General features: G+C 33.3%; 1 long non-coding RNA gene across 1 annotated transcript in view; it reads right to left on the bottom strand.

Annotated features, from left to right (window-relative positions):
- The window catches only part of LOC116556378, a 198,014-nt gene that overhangs the window by 36,521 nt on the left and 138,047 nt on the right, over positions 1 to 23,446 (bottom strand). Inside the window, exon 2 of the long non-coding RNA XR_004270969.1 lies at positions 8,368 to 8,457. This is a non-coding gene — a long non-coding RNA (uncharacterized LOC116556378). The remainder of the gene's footprint in view (positions 1 to 8,367; positions 8,458 to 23,446) is intronic.

Genomic DNA, 23,446 nt, shown 5'->3' with positions numbered 1-23,446 from the left:
GTATGTTAACTATAATCCAAGTGGTAGCCATAAAACTATATTAATAAATACACAGAAATAAATGAAAGGAGAATCAAAATGTGTCACTACAAATAATTCAACACAAAAGAAAACAGTAATACAGAGAAGATGAACAAAAAGTTATTAGACATATAGATAACAATCAGCAAAATGGCAGAAGTTAAGTCCTCCCTTTTCATGTGAATTCTCACCAAAGTGTGACCTTAGGAGAGGAGGATTTTAAAAATAAAGTGAAAATGATGACTGCTTCAGTGGATACAAGCCAGTCTCCTGTTGCAACCACTCCTGTCATTGCCCAATTACTCCAGAACAAAATGGCAGTGGTGGCAAGGATGGAGACTATACATGAGATCAGCAACATGGACTTACACTCACTTAGCTCACCCTAGTTACAGCCACTGCTGAAAGCTTAATATGCGAGAAGCTGAGTTCCACAATAAGTCTCCAAAATCACAACATTCTTCAGGGTGATCATCCAGTTAGCCGGTGGCTGGTTACATTAAATCATTTTTATTATGGAAGGAAAAGCGTGTTGTACTTACTGGAAATGACTCTGGGTATGGATTTGCCCTCCCTGCAAACAATGCATATGACAGAGCCAACATTGGTGAATTTATAGAACATCTTATTCACTGCCATCGTATTCTACACAACATAGCTTTGACCAAGTAACTCACTTCACAGCAAATGAAGTAAAACAATGGTCATGGAGTTCACTGGTGTTATATGTTGCCCAACAACCTAAAACAGTTGTCTTGATAGAATAGTGGAATGGCCTATTTATTGAACAACAATTACAGTACCAGCTAAATGTAAATACCTTGAATGGCTATGGCAAGTTTCTCCAGAAAGCCATATAATATTCTAAAATAGCATCCAATATATCAGGATTCACAATCAAGAAAGTCAAAAGACTATAGAATGGTAGAATATATTTGCAAATTACTTGTCTGTTAAGGGTTTAATATTCAGAGCAAATTAAGAACTCATAAAACTCAACAAGAAAAAGGCAACTCAATCAAAAAATCAGCAAAAAACTTAGACATTTCTCCAAAGAAGATACACTAATGTCAAAAAATCCCATTAAAAATACTTGACATTATTCGGCATTAGGAAAATGCAAATTAAAACCATAATGATATACCACTTCATATCTACTAGGATATCAAAAAATAGAAATTAAGAAGTGTTGTCAAGGTAATGGAGAAATTGGAAACCTCATACATTGCAGGTCGGAATGTTAGATGGCACAGCTGCTGTGGAACAATTTGGTGGTTCCTCAAAATTACAACTATAAAATTACCATATGATCAACTTCTAGATACTTACCTTAAAAATCGAATACAGGGATTCGAATCATTGAACAATGATGACCATTACCAAATTGTCCACAACAACCAATAAATAAAAACAGTGTCCATTAACAAAGGAATGGACTTTATTTTTTTAGAGAGAGAATATGGCTATGTTGCTCAGGCTGGAATGCAATGGCTGTTCACAGACATGATGCCAGACTGATCAGCACAGGAGTTTTGACCTACTCCATTTCTGTCCTGGGCCTGTTCATTCTTCCTTAGGCAATCTGGTGGTCCCTTGCTCCTGAGAGGTCACCATATTGATGCCAAACTTAGTTCAGACACCCAATCAGCATAGTGCACTACAGCCCAGAACTTCCAGGATTAAGTGATCCTCCTGCTTCAGCTTCCCATGTAGCTGAGACTACAGAACGTGCCACCTATGGCAGGCTGGATTTTTAAATTACTACATGCATACAATGAATTATTACTTAGCAGTAGTAAGAAACGAAGCACTGATACATGCCACAACATGAATGAACCTTGAAAAAATTATGCTTAGCGAAATAAACCAAACACAAGAGACCTCTTAGTTTATGACCTATTTACATAAAATGTCCAGAATAGATAAATCTTTCAAAAGAAACAATAGATCGATGGATGCCAGAGGCTGTGGGACATGGGAATCAGAAATAACTGTGAATGGGTAATGAGTTTCTTATGGATTGGTGAAAATATTCTGAAATTTATAATTGTGTTTCCACAATTTGTGAATATACTAAAACCCACTGAACTGTACACTTTAAAATGATGAATATTATGGGTTGTGAACTTACTTGGTTTTCTACTTCTATTAGAGCAAATTTTACAATTAATTACTTTACATAAAATTATCCCTTTTGCCTTTTCCTTTTAAGTTTATTGTGCCCATATTTATTTATTTATTTATTTATTTATTGTACTTTGGGCTCTGGGGTAATGTGCACATCCTGCATCCTGCAGGATTGTGGCATAAGTACATACATGCAACATCCCCCCCAGCACCACCCCACATCGCCTACGTCAGGCATTTCTCCCGGTGTTATCCCTCCCCATCCACCCAGCCCCCTGCTGTCCCTTCCCTCCGGTCCCCTCCACCTCCCCACCTAGCCCAGTGAGTGTTGTTCCCTTCCCTGTGCCCAGCTGTTCTCATTGTTCATCACCCGCCTATGAGTGAAAACATGCAGTGTTTGGTTTTCTGTTCTTGTGTCAGTTTGCAGAGAATGATTTGCTAAATTCATCCATGCCTCTACAAAGGACATGAACTTGTCGTTTTTTATGGCTGCATAGTATTTCATGGTGTATGTGTGCCACATTTTCTTTGTTCAGTCTATCACTGATGGGCATTTGGGTTGATTCCAGGTCTTTGCTACCATAAACAGCACCACAAGAACATATGTGTGCATGTGTCTTTTTTTCATCATCACCAGTGTCATTTGACTATTAATCTTTTCAGAGTACTAATTTTAGCTTAGATAACCATTTCTACTCATGTTCATCACTAATTTTTGTCTGTTCTATTCATTGTATTTATATTTTTTTTCTTATTTTCATCGTGTTTTATCTCTATTTGACCTTTTGGCATATTTCTTTTCAATGGTTTGTTTTGTTTTCCCTTTACAATGACTGAATTGGACACCTGCAATGTCCCTCTAGTGACAACTTAGTCTTTCATTATAGTGTTTAATTCATCTATACTCAGTATATTTTTGCTGTCTTAATATGACAATTTTTGAAAAGAATTCTTTAAAATATCTCATGATTGTGAAATTATTAATTTTTATGGCTTGATTCACATTTATAAATTTTATATTATCTTAATGGAGTATTTTATTTGTGTAATTTCTCTGTTTTTCCTAATATTTTTACTTTAATATTTATCTTTGTGAAATTAAATTTATGATATTAGCTTCATTTTGGTTAGTGTAATTTTTTTCTCTTTCTTTGTTTTATCTAAGTCTAAAATTTCTCAGTATCTGTATCATCTAACAAAATAGGACTAGAACTTTAATTACATTTAATTATATATCTTTCTATTTTATATGACACAGTGGCTAACATTTTATTTATAGGTTTCCCAAAAAACAACTTTGATTTAATTATTTCTATTTTATAAGATTTATTTTATCAAGCTATTTTATCATTATCTAGGGTCTTTATTAATATTTGCATTTCCCCCCTCCTTATTTCTTTACCTTTTTACTGACTGAAATACATGTTTTATTATTTATTTTGTAGTAACTGAGCGAGTTAGAAGAAATGTGCCACTCACTGAGTTCCAAATTAAGAGTCCTTTTACAGCCAGCGACTGAGAGGCGGCTAATGCTCAAAGTTCTCTGGGCCCCGAGGAAGGGGCTTGATTATCTCTTATACCTTGATTTAGGTAGGGGAGGGGGTATCTAGCTGAAGCGGAATTTTACAGAAGCAGAAAAGCAGGTTAGAGGAAGGAGCTGTGGGCACAAGTGTTTTCCATACAATTACCAAGAAGGAGGGGTGATCAGGCTCCTGCTACACAATGACCAAAGGGAAAAATTTTTCTTGCAATAGCAAGGCGGGTGTGCCAAGCAGGATGCGGTTACAATGGTTACAAGTGTTAAGAACAGTATGCTTCAACGCATCTACGTGCAGCATGACCCAGTTATGCACTCAGAGGGGCTGTGGTAGGGAAGGGGAAGCTAGGCTGGAGTTTACAGCTAAGATGGAGTCAGTAATGCTAGCTCAGGGTAGGTTATTACAATTTCAGGAAAGATATCTGTGTAGAAACTGACTTAGTTTGTGAAGCTGTTTATATATGTTATTCTGTTCTCAGTTTTTAAAATGACGGATTGTCAATTACGCCAAATGTGTAGGTATTCTGCACCAAGTAATTCTGAGTGTCTTACAATTTAATTCAATTCTGACACAAGCTACCTGGAATTATAACAGGATGGACCTCACAAAGGGACTTAATCCTGTAAGATTGAGGCCAATTGCAAATAGTGATATCTTAGGCTACCTACACTTCTAATTTGTGTATGAATTGGGGGTCCCCATGAACCCATTCTTAGGTTCAATAATTTCATAAAGCAGCTGACAGAAATCAGAGAAACACTTTACTTATTATTACTGGTTTATTATAAAAGATATGGATGAATAGCAAGATCAGGAGGTACACAAGGTAAGATCCAGAAGGGTCCTGAATTCAAGACACTTCTGTCCTAGTGGGGTTGGGTGGAGCGACCCTCCTGGCATGTGTGTGTGTTCACCAACCTGGAAGCTCCCCTAACCCTCTTGTTAGTGTTTTTATAGGTGTTCCATTACATAAGCATTATTTGATTAAATAATTGATAATGACTCAATCTCCAACCCTTGTCTTCTCCCCAAATGTTAAAGGGTGGGGCAGGCAGTGCCAATTCTCTAATCATGCCTTGTTCTTTCCAATTGTAAAGCTGTCTAGTGACTCGTAACTGCCAGTCATCTCACTAGCATACCAAAGGTATGCATTATTCTGAAGATTGCAAGGTTCTTAGAAATTCTTATATCAGGAACCAAGGATTGAGACCTAATATTATAACAAAAGATGCTTCTATAACTTTATTATTTAGAAAATTACAAGTGTTTCAGAAGCTCTGTGTTAGAAACTGAGGGCAGAGACCAAATACATGTTTTAGTATGTCATAATCTTTTAGTCAATTACTATTGCTAATGAGATATTTTTGCTGTCAAGATAATTAACATTCCATTGTGAATAATTTGCCATTCTTTGATCAGTTGGTTTAATTTTTTTCTTTTATGTATTTGATATCACATGGTTTTACTATATATCTACATAAACTTATGTGGATAGTTTTACTTTTCCAATTTGGCACTTTAAATAAAACTATATAAAAATTATTTGTTCTTTATTTCAGGAAAATTCTCTGTCATATTTTTAAAGATAGAATCTCCCTCATGCTTTCTAATATATTTGTTTTGTTTCTGTAAAGATATGCTTTGACATTTTTATCTTAAATGGAATGTTTTAGCATCTTTTTTATTATATCAACCTCCATATGGTGGTATACTGATTTATGGGTGAATTCTGAGATTATTTTGAAATAATTATTCTTCATTTTTGGAAAGTCTAGAATTTATCTTGTTTCTTTTTTTTCTATTTTAATAAAAATTTTAAATTTCTATTATTTATAATTAGTTATTTTAATCTTCAACTATTCTTTATTATTGTATTCATTTTTCTTTGTAGTAATTTATTGGTTTTATGGATATTTTCCTTCCCTTTATCTTTATAATACTGTTGTATGTGCTTTTTATAGTTTGTTTTTTATATTTTCTTGATTGTATGAAGATTGAAGATGGCAAAATCTTATGTTGAGTGAATTGGCTTTCTTAATTAATTAATGCTTTTTGTAGTTTGACATTCTTGTTAGTAGAAGAAGGAATTTATGGAAATTTTTTTTCTTCTTTTTATTCTGCCTTTGTAATCTCTTTTTCTTCATTCCTTTTGTTCTGATTGATAGATTCTGATTACTTCTCCCTGATGCATATGACTGTAGCATTCAGAATCAAATCATGTATTGGCAGCTCCTGTATATTGATGTCTCAGCCTAGGTCCTGGTTGCTTGGCTATTTCTGATTAATCTTGTCCTCCTGAGCAATAACTCAATACAGGTCACAACCCTACCCATTTTCATTGATTAGGTTCTGGTCATTCTACAATTTATTAGGTGATTTCATTCTATTTTCCTTTAAAGTTTCAATTCCTGGATACTTCTTCTGATTTCCTCCCCAGAGAACTTCATCTCATCAACTTCAACCCCTTCTTAATTTGAGTTTTCTGTTCCATCTATGAAACAGAAAGATGTTCAACTTGTTTTTGAATGGTTCAAAGACTTTTAAAACATTTTTGATAATTCCTAATTTTGAAAAAGAGTAAATGCGACCTAGCATGTGAACTTATGGTTTCATATAAATCAGATGTTTAATACTGTATTTTCTAACCAGGTAACAACAGTATTCCAAGAGGTTAGCAATAAGACCTCTTCAGAAAACCCACTGTTAATTACACATGCACACACAAAAAGGAAAAAAGAACATGAGATTCTGAGTCAGAATAGTTTTTATTCTGTTTCTATTGTTCGTGTATTTGCTTTTTTCATCAGGGACACATCTTAATTTATATTGGCCAGAATATAAATTCTGCAGATATTAATTTCAGTATTATTTGTATGTGACTATTTTCTTTCATAATCATGTAAAATTTTTAATTTTTATTTCATTTTCCTTATTTTGCTACATATATTGAATATTTCACATACAGTTATTTTGATTAACAAATCAAATAAATTTTATCATAGTAAAAATAAAATAGCATATTCTAGACCTGTTTGTTTTTCTATAAGCTATTGCTAACATAGAAATTATAGTAAGCAATAATTTATTCCAAATAATTGTGAATAGCACAGATTTAATGGTTTTTCTTGAATGATTCTTGAAGTATTTTCTGTTATTTTGCTTACTACTTCTAGTGAGCTTATATTTTTCTATACATTAAAACAATTACTTTAACAACATTTAGTCTGCATTCCTATATTGTGCCTCAGTGTGGTTCTCAAATATTTTGGCAGATCCAGAAAATATCACATACAGTCTTAGAGTTGGTCCAAGATATATCATTACTTCAATATTGTTGAGGACTTTTTCTAGAGGCAAATTCAACCAATTTGTCATATATATATAGACATATATATATATATATATATATATATATATATATACACACACACACACACAATGTTCCTAGATATTCAGCCAAAATTCTGGCTTATATTTTTTTTTCTTTATCAGTCATGTAAGCATGAATATTTTCTACTTTACTTTATTTTCAAGCTATAAAGTAACGGTGTAAATTTGAAAATAGTTATCTTTTTCAGTTCTACACGTAGAGTATCCACTTCTTAGAAGACACAGTGAGATATTTATAAATTTCAACTTTGTTTCTTTCTTGCTTATTGACTTGGCTGTACTATTTTTGTAAAGTCTGTTTCTCATTCAACGGGAAGCCATAAATGTTCTCAGAAGGCATAGCCTCAGGCAGAGGACAATCACCCTAGACTAGCAGTGGTTTTAGCAGAATTCTAGTGGACTATTTCCCTGCTCTCTCTGTTAAGCTGTCTGCCTCTGCATATAACACACCCAGATTTTAGTCTCTACTAATGAATGACAGGCTGATTGATCTGTTGATTTTTATGATACCCTAAAGTATAAATTGCTCCCACAGTCTGATCCAATTAAACCAAGACCAATTGCAGAGCTAGTTTTCGAGGCAAGTCTTTGTGGTTTGTTCTAAACACAGGAGGAATATCGTTAGTTGTCTCTTCATCTGATTCTCTCTAGTAAAGCTTTTTGTCTATATTTTAGCATGTTGCTCATAGTTGCTTATCACCAAAATTGCCATTGTTTCTGAACAACTCTCAGCTTCAACTTCCCAACAGTCAGTTACCAATTAAGTTAGTTGCTTTATAGAGAGCTTTGAAGTTGCTTTATAGAGAGCTCTTTACCATAACAAAACATTTGAACCTCTGCTCTAGAGTGAGAGCAAGGAGAGTGGTGTAGTTTTTCCAGAGTGACAGAGACACACCAGCTCCTCTTTAGTGTAAGTCCTGCCCAGTGTCCCTGGGTAGGGTGTCTTCGAGGACCAGGAGGGCAGAGCAAATTAGGAAAAACTTTCACAACCAGTGCCTACAGGCATCTCCAAGGACCTACATGTTGGGATGGGGATATAATATTGGTAGGGGAGGTAACTGCTCATCTTCTCAGGTTGCCTCCCTGACATGTATCTTCCACTGTATAAGGGAGCTGGAGAAGAAATTATTATTTACTCAATATTTTTGGCTTGCCGTGAGTAGGAGTGAGCTTCCACCCTACTTGTCAGGGCTCAGTGGATGAAGAAAAACTCAAACTTTTAGCTTCAAATGCTAGGAATTTAGCATCAGCAACTTAGTGCTGAGAGGTATGAGAAAAGCTGGCAACCTACCTCTTCTGGTGAGATAGCATATCCTTTAACTGGGAGATGAGGAGAGAGAGAGCCTCATTTTCTCGTTCCTACTCATTCAGATTGGAGAGTCTGAAAAAAAAGAAAAGAAATAAATGTCGAGATAGGGAGAGAGAAGGAGAAAGCACGTAACGGCTAAGGGCCACAAGAAAAAAAAGAAAAGTTTTTTTTTTTTTTTTTGCTATGAAACAATTTCCAAAGACTTCTATAGAATAATTTCTTCAATATGATCATTTTCTAGGGAGAAGGTTTATAAAACTTACCATGCTACCATTCCAGAAGTCACATCTTTTCTAATTATTTATTTTAAATATTACATATTCTCTAAATTTATTATGCATTTGATAAATATTAATTTAAACTTTTCATCTCACATAGGAATTATTTCTGTCATTAAATTATTTTTAACCTTCATATGAATTTGTTCATTATGGGTCGAATTTTAAGAAGATACAGTATATAATAAATTCAGAAATTTTTTTTTCTAGTATACACCATCCTAGTAGAGATCAAAAGGTGTACATTACGTGGGATTACATGTAGATACAAGATATCATTCTTTTAAGAATATACTAATGGTCTGTTTTCTAATGTGTTTGTCTCGGTTGAATATGGTTGATTTTTTTTAATTTAGTTAGCTTTGTTCTTCAGTTCTATAATTAAATATGAACTATTTTGTTTCCAATTGGATTCATGGTCTTTTAATAGAGTATCAAATGTTTCTATCCATAGATAACTGAACTGGAAAAACTAAATATAAAGCGTAATAGTAGAAGCAAAATACATTGCATTTTAAGTTAGTATTTATTTTATATTATTATTATTATACTTTAAGTTCTGGGGTACTTGTGCGGAATGTGCAGGTTTGTGATATAGGTATACATGTGCCATGGTGGTTTGCCATCAACCTGTCATCTACATTAGGTATTTCTCTTAATGCTATCCCTTTCCTAGCTCCCCACCCCCTTACAGGCCCAGGTGTGTGATGTTCCCCTCCCTGTGTCCATGTGTTCTCATTGTTCAGCTCCCACTTATGAGTGAGAACATGCAGTGGTGGTTTTCTGTTCTTGTGTTAGTTTGCTGAGTACAATGGTTTTCAGCTTTATCCACGTCCCTGCAAAGGACATGAACTCATCTTTTTATGGCCGCATGGTATTCCATGGTGTACATGTGCCACATTTTCTTTATCCAGTCTATTATTGATGGGCATTTGTGTTGGTTCCAAGTCTTTGTTATTGTGAACAGTGCCACAAAAAACAAACATGTGCATGTATCTTTATAATAGAATGATTTATAATCCTTTGATTTTATGGTTTTAGTGCTTACATCCAAGTCTTTAATTTATCTTGATTTAATTTTTGTATAAGGTATAAGGAAGGGGTCCAGTTTCAGTTTTCTGCATATGCTAGTCAGTTTTCCCAACACCATTTATTAAATAGGGAATCCTTTCCCCATTGCTTGTTTTTGTCAGGTTTATCAAAGATCAGATGGTTGTAGACATGTGGCATTGTTTCTGAGGCTTCTGTTCTGTTCCGTTGGCCTATATGTTTTGGTACCAGTACCATGCTGTTTTTGTTACTTTAGCCTTGTAGCATAGTTTGAACCCATATCAACAATATATACATTATCAGCACCACATCACATTCATTCTAAGTTAGTGTTTAAAAGCTAGTTACTATATTTTCTTTTTTACACATTTTAAAAATGATTCAAAATAAAATACTGAAATTTCTGCTATGTAACTCAAAGTAATTCTATATTATTTAACTAAATCAGAGGATGTTTTGATAGAAACATTCTTACAATGCCAGAAAGATGTGATGAATATTTTCATGAGTTTTCATAGAATTTGCTAATTTTCTGAATATTTTTTTTATCTTTCTAATAGAGAAAGATCAAAGTTGCATTTGTTTCTTCTGAGATGTGAAATTGATAGAAATAATTATCTTTTTTATATTCTTATTATATTGATCATAATTAAATGTTCATTTAGTAAAGTCTAAGACAGTCCAGGAATTTCATCTGAACTGTTAAAGTTGTGCATTTGATTAGAATAATTTTATTGCTGTCCTTATGTTATTTCATAGCCTTTTAGTGTGGGTGTGGCATGTTGCCGCAGACCACATATGTGGACTGTAAAGCAGCTGCCCTTCTGTGTAGGTCTGAAGACAATGCTGTTAACAGGAAACTGCAATATATTATATCGAACTTTCAAAGGTACTCTTTAATACAGTCACTCTGCAGATAAGAAATTGCTAATAAAGAAGGTTGTAAGTCATGGTTTCTTTTTTTTCTGAAATATCTAAAATTGAAATTTTGGGACTATATCTTGTAGTTTTGTTGCTCAGTAATTTTATGTTATTCATGAATACACTCAAAATAATTAATGAGCAGAAAAGCCTGGGTAACAGATGCTGAAGACAAACTTGTAGGAGAGTTTACTTCTGGAGCTTCTGTTAAGAGTCAGGTTCAATTGAGATGATGAGAGGTGGGCAATATTTTTTTGTTATCCTTAATTAAAGAACAAATTTCTAGAAATCAATTATATGTCCATGGAAGAGTTAGTACTGAGCAGAGGTTTCAATTGTATTCAATACCAGTATAGGAAGCTGGTATTCAGCATTCAAAGTGGTTCAAGAACCTCATCTAAAAGAGGGAGGTCAGTGGAAGAAGCCAAAGCTATTCTCAATATTTCTGAATAACAAATTTCTTGGCAACTGAATCAGTGGAGCCCCAAAAGGATTTGCTAAGATTTATAGAGGAGCTATGCTCTGCTGACATATTGCTAAAGGAACTATGCTTTACTTAAAGACCTTAGTATTGAGTGAGTGCTAGAATCATGCACTTCTGTCTCATTCTTCCCTTGGGCTTTGAGAAAATGCACAGATATACACAACAAAGCACAGAGAAGATGTTCAGCTCAAGAAACAAAGACCTGAATTAAACACAAAATTATTATGACATAACTGAGAGTCTACTTTGGCCCTGAAATGCAGTATGGAAAATTGCATGTGTCAAGAAACAGCCTAATGCAGCAAAAGTAAGTAGGAACATACCGTGAAACACAAAGACAGCCTCCATAGTCTGGAGAACATCTGGTGCAGTATCCTAGACCAGGACATAAGGAAAATATAAATAATATTGCATACGCTATTGGAATTTGTTACCAGGCAATCATGACAAATTTACGTGTGTGTGTGTGTGTGTGTGTGTGTGTGTGTGTACTTTAAGGAATGAAGCACTAAACAATGTGATGCTGAGGTGGTGAATGTGGTTGAATGATACAAAAAGTGCTACTAGTTAGATTACTAATGTGATTACCTCATGGTGCTTTCTTAATTCAGGTAGATGTGAGTTTGTGCAACTGTCACTAAATAATCTCTTTACTAAGAGAAATGCTCTTAAAAATTCTGAATAAAGTTTTCAATGATCTCTATGGAATTTGAGGCTTCCCTGAAATATTCTCTAATCTTACTATTATTTAGAAAGCATTTAGTGGTTTTTCTCCCATATTAAGACTACTCCTGTTCAGATTTTTCATTCTCCTTCCAAATATATTTCCACATAACTGTATTTTCTTTAGTTCTCAATTATTTTATTTGTACTCTTTATGCTTTGATTTTAATTATTACATGTATTCACATGTGACATCTTCATATATGCCTTTGGTTCCACTGTCAGTTAGTAGTTTTGTTTTGTATTCCTAAACAATTGTAACTCTGCCTGAATCAGTCAGAAAACAAATTTATTAAAGGACGTTTTACTAAACACAGAATTTGTGGGAAGGGCTACGGAGCTTGGTTTGGGGGGTAGACGGTCAGAAACAACTCTCCTAAAGTGTTATAGAAATGGTCACATGGAAACAGGACTAGGCGCAGATCTTGTCACTCCAGCATCATTTATCTATTCGTAACTCTGAAAAATTATGTACGTGGCACTTTTCTGCCCCCTCAAAAACCTGAGTATGTGTTACCCTTGCTTTTTCATGTACTGACTTTTTGTTTTAAAATATGCATAAATAAACCTTATCACTAGAGCCTTGATTGTGTATCTGGACTACAGCTGCACAGAAGGCTAGGGAAATTTTTCCTGGCATCTTTTTGTTTCTAGAGGAAAAAACTACTCCATAATGTAAAAGGATACCCCAAACATAGAAAGGGTGGTCAGACGCAGAATATAAAGTCATCTATGATCTCAAATTCTCTGCAAAGTACTGCACTTGAGTTCCAAACTGTTGGCTGAATATCTTAAGGTTTATTCCATTAAGTATCTCAAATACAAAACGTCTCTGAATAATGCACTACCTGATGGCCATTAAAATGAGCAATCATGATTTTCCCCTTACTGATCTCTCTGCCTCAGTCACTTCTGTCTCCATATTATTTTACATATATTGCAGTTTATCAAAGTCTTTATACCTGTACTTACATTCTACATCCTTAATAACCATATTTCTAATAATGTAAAATTATTGCTGACACTTCTTTTTCATAAATCTGATTATCTCATCATCTTCTCCTTTTTTTATTTCCCATCAGCTTTTATCAGCTTCTACTAAACTACATCATTTGCTTATTATTCAGGAGATCTGTTGTTTGTTACATGTTACTCCTTGCAAGAACATTAGTCCTATGACAACATGAACCTTTGTCTGTTTTAAGTATTATACTTGTAGGATCTAAAGTATCTGCCCCAGAGAAAGTGCCCAATGCATATTTGCTGAGTTACACATCACTGAATCATTCCTGAAAAGGAGATGATGAAATTAAAGTAGTATATGGAAATTTCAGTTGGGTTCTGTCACTTTTTTTTAAATGCAGGGCAACATGGGTCTCAATGTGAATAAAGCATGTGTACAGAGATAGTTCCAGAGAAATACAAAATATAAGTACGTAAATATATATATTCAATATACATCCATATGTGTCTATAGCAGTAGCTTCAGGCATAAACCCAAAAGGTAAAGTCTAAAAGGAAAACTAATTAAGAAGTTGAGTTCAACTGGAGAAGACCAATGGCATTTCAGATTATGTTCGAGTCTGTAACGAGGGAAAGCAGCCAGAAAAACTGATGGAAACTTCCAGTGTTACCTGGGTATATGCTATTAAATATATCCATATTAAACCTCCAAAAAATCAACCCTTGAATTCACTCAGTGATTATAAGTACTCCAATAACTTCTAAAACTTCATCTATACAAAGGATCACAATTTTGATCTTTTACATCTTACTTTTCATTAAGACTCCATTTACAAATTCTCAAAGTTTTCTTTAGATTTTCCTGTTGCTACTTTATATTCACCAGTATGAAGTTAATGCCAACAAACTAATTGCCATTATGAAAGTTTCCATTTTAATCACTGATCCCAAAATATCATAAAATCTGTAGCTAATTGAGCCAGTTTTTTTTGTAGTCTTCCATTTTAAATTTTAAGTAAGCCCTGTGAGTCCTTTCTGTGTTTTTAAATAAAGACAAGGGTTCTACTATTACAATTATTAGTTCATTTATTGAATTATTTATACATTTGATTATTTACCTACTTATTAAGTATATCTATATAATGTCTTTAATTAGGTTATTTAATAAAAAATAAGACTACCTACTGCAATCAAGACACTCTACTGGACACTGTGGCTCCAGGAGTTGAACCAGTAAAAACTTTTTCTTTGTATTCTATTTGGAGAGGCAGAAATAAGTAACCTAAAAATAATAATATAATTTTGGTTCATGATATTAAGAAATATAATATGGGGTGTGTGCATGTGTGGGAGTGTGCATATAATTGATGATACTGTCAAAGATTATGTCAAGGTTTTTAAAGTACTAAGTATCCCATCCTATGATTAATTTTTAATCACAATGAACTCTCTTTATGATGCCAAATGTTGAAAGAAGGACTTTTCTGTAGACCAGAAGAATTGAGACATAAGTAAGTGTTGCTCTTCGCCAAAAGCTCCATCGTTGCCTAAAAATGAACCACATTCTCATGTAATCATAAGAATTTGAGCAATAGAGTAGAACTCTGGGGCAAAAATCTGTAAGAAATATGTATATACATTTTAGTTAACAACCTCAAAAAAAAAACTGTTTGAGAGTTTGTTAATGCTGTGTATTCTATACTACAGAGAGAAGGCAGGCTACTTTCTGGTCTGTTTATATGAAAAACATCTGCCTATTACATAGGGCTTCAAGTGGTGCTAATATATTTTGCTCATTTCAATAGAATATGCTTTCTCTCCATAATGGTTTTTTCAAGCCCACTTATTTTCTTTTGTATACTGTGTTTAAAGCTCCAGGTTGAAAATGCGATTATTAATGATTGCTCTATTTAAAACCAAACTTTAAAGCTGTGTGTTGGAGCAGTCATTACTGTCCTGCAACCTATCTGTTGATAAACTATAAGGAAACACAAGTTCCTGCGCTAAATGGTCTTTTTGCATGGGTGACTGTGTATTCAAATATAGGGAAAGAATATAACATCCTTGCCAGGACTGTTTTAAGTGTAGATAAACTATTTTATGTATAAAGATAAGTGACCAACCTAATGACTTGGACATAAGATACAAGTGTCTTTATTTTGAAAATTCTCAGAAAACTAGACTTTAGTGAGCGTAGAATGCTATTAATTTATTAATGTGCACGAAGAACAGGTAAACATTGCACATGGTATATTTATTCTAGAGATTCAATCCAAGAAAAAATAATCAATGAGATCCTAAAGAGAATTGAAAGAAGCTAGATCTTGAAATCCTCAAATCAATTTATGACAACTATAATTCAAGGAAGCATCTTAAGTAAAGAAGGAATAGGATGAATGAAACTCATATGTCTAAATCAATAAATAACATATCTTTAGGTCAGGAAATTGTCTTAAAAATGTGTCTTAAATAGATTAATACTCTTTGCTATAAGAAATATATAAAAGCAAAGTAAAGAAAATCCTTTGATATAGTTCTTATTCTCTAAACACATATTTAAAATGTACTGCAAAGTATGATAAACAGTTAAATTTAATAGAGTATAAGTTTTTGCTTCCATAAAATAATTTTTCTTTGCTTGCATTGATTCACTAACACCTTATTGAATGGAATGCTTGTTTTGTGGGGTGTTTTTCATAGACTTATTGATTTCTGGAAAGCTGAGAGGATGGAAGCATAGAAATGGATTTTACTTTTTTTTACTAGAAAGCCAATTATGATCAAACTTAAAGCTCAAAAGTAATCTCTGCTTATAAGCTATGCCCCTTTGAAAACATTTTTCCTGTGAAGCCAAAAGAAGCTAATTAGATTTTAAGATTTATTAATGGGATGGAAGAAAGCTGATGGTCTCTTCCTGCTCTGGGCTGGTTAGATCAAAACTACAGAAATGTACTCAAATCTCAGTGATAAACTTTAAAGAAGATAAAGATAAATTTCAAATGCATTAAGAATAGTGTGACTGACAAACTGAGGAGACTCAATGTCAGGTAAATGGGAATCGGTGTATTTTGTTGTTCGGTTTGTATTTGTTTTGCTTTGTTTTTGTATGATTAGGATCTATACATTTGGAAGACAGCTATGTAAAACAGAGATTAGACTTCACATGTGAATGTAATCTATAAGGAAACTGATTTAAATCAACAGGAGAAAGAACATTTTCACTACTTTGAAAACTGGACTGACCAAAAATCAGAGAATATAACTTTTATAATGAGATGTGCTAAAACTGTAAGTCCAGTTAGAAAGAGATATAGCGAGAACTCTAGGAGAAATAAGTATTAGACTAAAATCTAAATTGTATGAATTTTAAGTTCACTGAAACCAGATTCTGTTAAATCATTAAAACTTATGTATATTTCTTTATGGTAAATTTATGGTAAATTCCTGAAAAAGCACCACCAGTCCTTATTTTTAAATTAAATGGTTTCTGATTTCATAAAACAAAGTATGAGAGAATTATTTTATTATTTAAAAAATTTAGATAAACAATAAAAATAAAGGAAAAACAATATTCCAATCTCTTTACTTGCATAACATCAGTATCCTGATATGTTAATAATAATGTTATTATTATTAAAATTAATAATAATAAATAATATACTGTATTTATTTTACATTGTTATAATCATTTTGTAAATATAGTGCATTTTGGATTCAATATATCAAGTAGTTTTATTGCTATATTACAACATGGTTTAATGATGTTAATAATTTTGTGATTTTAATAATTTATCAATCACTTCCTTGTTGCCACATATTTATAGTAAATCAGAAAATTCATATTACAAATAATACTAAGACTTTAAAGCTAATACATATAGATTATCCTGAATATTGGATTACATCTGTAGAATGGCTTCCCAGAAGGATTCTTTCTAAGTCACACAGCATGGAGAGTTTAAGGCTCGTTGTGTAGAATGCCAAATTACTTCCAAAAGTGCTGCACCTTTTTATTTAACCTTCAATTTGATTTTAATTTCAGAAATGTATTAGCTACCTTTCTGATATGGTTTTTGTAAATGCTATTAACACTTGTAATATGAGTCATTCTTATTCCACTGTCTTTTCAAATGTAACACATCCTGTAATCTTTACTTCCAAATAGGCATATCCAAGAGAAAGTATGGGAATTTACCTATCTAAAGTTCAGTAAAACATAGCTGACTTTTGTAAAGGTGAATATGGTGGTGAGAATCATATATAGCTCTCATACTAAATGATGGTCTAGATTGCATGCTTATTGTCAGCACCATAGTTTTCTCATGTCCTCAGTCTACTTCCCCATCTTTCCTACTTCTAGGCGTTTAGGCATTTTCCTGAGTCTCCTGCCTGGGAGGTATTTTACCTCTGTATCATTTTGTTGTTGTTAAATTATCATAGAAATCACCAACTCTCAGGTTGGATTTCTTGATTGATGATGAAAATAATAGCAACATTCATAATAATAAATAATAATCTATGCCCAATTGATGTTTTGCCAAAAACATGTAAATTATCAAATTTTATCTTATCACAACTCTGTATGCTACCACAACCCACTTTAACAGAAGACATGGAATCTCAAAGGTAATTTTACTAAGGTAACACCTCTTACAAGGGCTGGAATTAGGATTTGAATCCTCATCTGTCTTATCCGAAAGTTATGTTCTTTACAAAATTCTTCCTGCTTTAACAATTATACATACGATGAGGAAATTAAACACAGACAGGCCTAAAGAGTAATTTTCAAAAATTATTTATGGTCTAACTTTATTAGCTATAGGTGTCAAGCTTAACAAAACTTTCTTTTTTCAGAGTTACTTTTATTTGGTCTAAAGGTCTAAAGTAGGATTGCTCTTAAAAAATATTATTTTCATTAGTAATCTCCTATTGCAAGTCAAAGTCTTCTTTCTAAGTTACTTAAATGATACTTTTTTCCGTCTTTCTACAGCTTCTACTTCCAATTCTACTACCCTGGCTGCTCCAAAGTAGATGACTCCCTTTCACCCTCAACTCACACTGTATTTTTCTCCTAACTTTTCATGGAAACTGGAGTGTCACGTTGTCTTAATGTAATTAGAGAGTATAGTTTTTTTATTACTGTTTTGCCTAGTAATCATCTCGTAACAATTTGCAGTTGCTGAGCATAGACAAAAATAATATATAGGGTTTCACATTCAAGAAACAAAAGAAGATTCCTCAAAAAAAGTGATTGGAAGATTTTTCTATCATACTGATTTGGAATTACATAACTATAGTGCAAAATTGTGTCAATGAAGACATATTACACATCCCAAAGGGCTTATATTACAGTGTGTGGAAGGTTAAGCACCAAAAAAATGGTTATATAAATGAAAAAATAAAAGTTAAAGTTAATAAAAAAGACATTTGCTTGATGACTCATCAAAATTGCTTCAACGCTGAAATATTGCCAAATTTCTTAGGCACAGAATTAGGAATTTTAGGCATTTTAAGAATATGGTCTCACCTGAGTGATTAGATGGGTATATAGTGATTCTGGGAGCAAAAGTATCAGTTTTTAATCTCTCTGTTTTTCTCTTCCTCTCCCTTAAAAAAAAGACTAAATAAACATGCAAGGTCACTCTTTTTTCAGCACTAGAATACGATCAACACAAGACAGCAATATCTGAAAGAAGAAACACTCAATAGGTGAAACCCTTGAATATCTCTGCACTTTGTCTGAGAACAGTTTCCAAAACAAAGCACAGTGAGATGGAGACCAAAGAGAGTGTGGTGGTCATGTTCAATGAAGAGGCAAAAATCAGAGGTCTTTTTAACAAATTGTCTCATGTCAATTAGATATTCATAGGCAAAATAAACCAAAAAAGATTCCATTTATACTTTTCACCGCACATAAAAATAATTCAAAGTAGATCACAGGTCAAAATTCATAACCTAAAACTTTGAAAGATTTATAAGAATATAGGGGAAAACAACTGTAGTCTTAAGATAGTAAAGATTCCTCAGATGTGGCACTAAATGCATGATAGATGATAAAACAAACTGTTAAGTGGGATTTCATAAAATTAATAACCTCTGCTCTTCAAAAGACAATGCTGAAGATGAAAAGATTAGCTATATACTGGGAGAAAATATTTGCAAATAGTACATCTGACAAAAGAATTGAGTCTACAGTATATAAATGGCTTTCAAACTCAATGGAAAATAGGAGCCCAATTTAAAAAATAAGACAATATTTAAACAGACATTTCACCAAAAAAGATATGTGGCTGGCAAATAAAGTTATGAAGAAATGCTCAATATCATTTGTCTTTATGGAAATTTAAATTAAGACTACAATGAGATATCACTATACAACTATTTGAAAGATTAAAATTAAAAATACCAAACACACAGAGTTGCTGAAAAGGATATGGAAAACTGGAACTTTCATACACTGATGAAAATGTAAAATGGTACAACAATTTTGGAAAAGAGTGTTGTAATTTCTTAAATTGTTAAACATATACCTAACCGTATCAACAAAATAATTACTCAGTAAAAATTGACCCAAAGATCACATAAATCTTAAATTTAACGAACAAAATCTTCAAAGCAACTACTACAAATACGTTCAAAGAAACAAAGAAATATATATTCAAAGTATTATAGTAATCTTTTATCATAATCAATAAATGGAATATCATCAAACAAAAAAATAAACTATAAAAAGTCTCCAAACAAATATGAAATTTTTCAAAATTAATTCAATCATGGTGTTATTAGGGCATTTGAGAGTTCAGCATCCCAGCACTTTTAGTGAATTAAATAATAAAAATTAGGAGCAGGCCCTTGCTTGCCTGACCTAGCTTTTTGCCCAGTAATCTTTCCCCCTGTAATGTAATTATAAAATGCTACTGTATTGTTTGTTTGTAAAGCAGAAAGAGATAATTTCAGGTTCACAAAAAGGTTTTGCAGAAGGAATGAATGCGGCCAGCTGCTGACTCACAGAAATCTGATTGCTCAAGGTGTTATCTGAGACTGATTAAATATAGCCTTTTCCTCTGATTCCCTGAAACCTCCCCTCCCTTACTCCCTGGCTACATGAAAACTCCCTCCTTCTTCTATCTGTTAAGGCTAATTTGAGAGATCTTGCCCTATTGTCTTCTCACTTTGGAGAAATCAAATAAACCTTTTTCTACTCCAAACATTTGTTTGTCAGTGTTCTGCATCAGCTGCCCATGGGTACACAAATCTGAATTTGGCCTTCAATGACAGTAGCTTGAAGATATCAGAAAATAAATGTCAGTGAAATCAAAGACAGATAAATAGAAATTACCCCTTCTGAAAAATAGAGAGAATAGCATTAAAGAATAACAGAACCTCAGGAATTTGTGAGAAAATATTAAATGGATTAAGTATAATGAAAAACCAGAAAGGGAAAGAGAAACAAAGAAAGAAAGAAAGAAGAAAGAATGAAAGAAAGAAAGAAAAAAGAACGAGAAAAGAAAGAGGAAGGGGGAGAGGGAGGGAGAGAAAGAAGGAAGGAACAAAGGAAGGAAGGAAGGAAATAAGAAAGAAAAAGGAAGGAAGAGAGAGGGAGGGAGGGAAGGAGGAAGGAAAAGACAGAGCGAAAGAGGGAGGGAGGGAGGAAGGAAGAAAGGAAGGAATATAATAAAAAATAAAGAATAAAGTAGTCCTAAATTTGCTTTAAATAATCAAATTATAGACTCAAGGCACTCAGTGAAGCCCAAGTAGGGTGAATACAAACAAATAAACAGACAAAACCATTATTTAGACATATAATTGTAAAACTTCTAAAAAATGCAGATAAAATTTTAAAGATACCAGAATATAATTTCTAATTATAATGTCCTTCACAAAAGATGTTGAAATAAATACATAGTTAGATAAATGAAAACTGAAAATGACAGTCATTAGTAAACCTGCACTACAAGAAGTGCTGAAAGATGTTCTTCAGGCTGAAGTAAAATGATACCAAATAAAAGCTTGGATCTGAAAGTAAAGATAAAGAGCTTCATAAACAAACACAGTAGTTTATTCTTGTGACTTCTTTATAAAGAAATATTGTCTAATAAAAAAATAGTGCCAGGTGTTGTTTAATATATATTAACTATTAACTTTTAGTTTTCATTAAAAAAGACCAAAAGAGGAGATTAGATAAATGAAATTAAGCTGTTGTAAGGTAAAACCATTTGTGAAAAAGGAAATAAGAAATGTAAATAATCAAACGTGAGATCAGCAAATTTAAATACTTGCTTTTCAAAAATATTATTAAAAGACATGGAAAGTCATGTCACATAATGGAAGAAAACATTTCAATACATATCTGTGGAAAGGACTTGACACTTGAATATCAAAGTAACTCATAACCTAATAATACTAAACATCCCACTATAAAAACATGAGGAAACATTACAAAATAGAATTAGTAAATTGCCAATAAACACAGAAAAAAATATTGAATATCATTATTTATCAGAGAAATTAAAATAAATTTGATTTAGATTAATAGCTAATCTAATCTAGATTAAATCTTGCTGCATCCCAGTAGAATCTTTAAATTTAAAAAAAATCAGCATTTCAATGCCTGCTGAGGATGCAGAGTAACTGAAACTCTAATACATTATGAATGGAAGTGCAATAGTGTACAGTCACTTTAGAGTTAAATATCCACTTCCCATATACCTCATCAATTTCACTCCTGGGCATTTGTCCAAGAGAAATAAAACTATCTTTCCAGAAAAGACTTATACAAAAATGCTTATACAGATTTATTCCTGGTCATGGTTAGGAAGAATTAATATCATGAAAATGGCCATACTGCTCAAAGTAATCTACAGAGTCAATGCCATCCCCATCAAGTTACCAACGACTTTCTTCACAGAACTGGAAAAAAACACTTTAAACTTCATATGGAATCACAAGAGAGCCTGCATAGCAAAGACAATCCTAAGCAAAAAGAACAAAGCCAAAGGCATCACACTGCAGGACTTCAAACTATACTACAAGGCTACAGTAATCAAAACAGCATGGTACTGGTACCAAAGCAGAGACATAGACCAATGGAACAGAGCAGAGGCCCCAGAAGTAGCACCACACATCTACAACCATCTGATCTTTGACAAACCCAACAAAAACAAGCAATGGGGAAAGGACTCCATGTTTAATAAATGGTGTTGGGAAAACTGGCTAGCCATGTGCAGAAAGCAGAAATCAAACCCCTACCTGTCACCTCACACTAAAATTAACTCCAGATGGATTAAAGATTTAAACATAAAACCTGACGCCATAAAAACACAAGAAGAAAACATAGGCAAAACCATCCAGGACATAGGCATAGGCAAGGACTTCATGACTAAAACACCAAAAGCAATGGCAATAAAAGCCAAGATAGACAAATGGGATCTAATTAAAATTCAGAGCTTTTGTCCAGCAAAAGAAACCATCATTAGAGCAAATTGTCAACCAACAGAATGGGAAAAAATTTTTGCAATCTACCCATCTGACAAAGGGCTAATATCCAGAATCTACAAAGAACTAAAACAGATATACATGAAAAAAACAAACAACCCCATTCAAAAGTGGGTAAAGAATATGAACAGACACTTTTCAAAAGAAGACATATATGAGGCCAACAAACACGAAAAAATGCTCATCATCACTAGTCATTAGAGAAATGCAAATCAAAACCACATTGAGATACCATCTCACGGCAGTTAGAATGGAAATCATTAAAAAATCTGGAGACAACAGATGCTGGAGAGGATTTGGAGAAAAAGGTACACTCTTACAGAGTTGGTGGGAGTGTAAATTAGTTCAACCATTGTGGAAGACAGTGTGGTGATTCCTTGAGGATCTAGAAATAGAAATTCCATTTGACCCAGCAATCCCATTACTGGGTATATACCCAAAGAACTATAAATTATTCTACTATAAAGACACATGCAAACATATGTTCATTGCAGCCCTGTGTACAATAGCAAAGACTTGGAACCAACCCAAATGCCCATCAATGATAGACTGGACAAAGAAAATGTGGCACATGTACGCCATGAAATACTACACAGCCATAAAAAACGATGAGTTCGTGTCCTTTTTAGGGACTTTGATGAATCTGGAAACCATCACTCTGAGAAAACTGACACAAGAGCAGAAAGCCAAACACCACATGTCATCATTCATAGGTGGGTGTTGAACAATGAGAACACGGGGATTCAGGGAGAGGAGCATCACACCTTGGGGGCAGTTTTGTCGGGGGGTAGGGGATAGACAGCAGGGGCTGGGAAGGGAGGGGAGGGTAGGAAGGGATAACATGGGAAGAAATGCCAGATAGAGTATGCACCTGAAGTAAAATTGATAAATTAAAAAACAAACAAACAAAAAATATTTGTTGAATGGATGAGTAAATAAAGAAAACAAACCACACACACACAAAAATAATTGGAAACAATTACTCTGTCTGTCAACAGGTGACTGGCTAAACAAATTGTGGTAAATTTAAACAATGGAATAACAGTCATCAATGAAAATGAACTAACTACAGATTTAGAAAACAGTATGATTGAATTTCAGAGACATTATATTGAACAAAAGAAGCTAGATGCAAATGACTATACAC

This window comes from Sapajus apella, unplaced genomic scaffold (assembly GCF_009761245.1).
Source record: "Sapajus apella isolate SASKATOON/1434 unplaced genomic scaffold, GSC_monkey_1.0 scaffold16, whole genome shotgun sequence".
NCBI lineage: Eukaryota > Metazoa > Chordata > Mammalia > Primates > Cebidae > Sapajus > Sapajus apella.
This window is presented reverse-complemented; position numbering and strand designations above follow the sequence as displayed.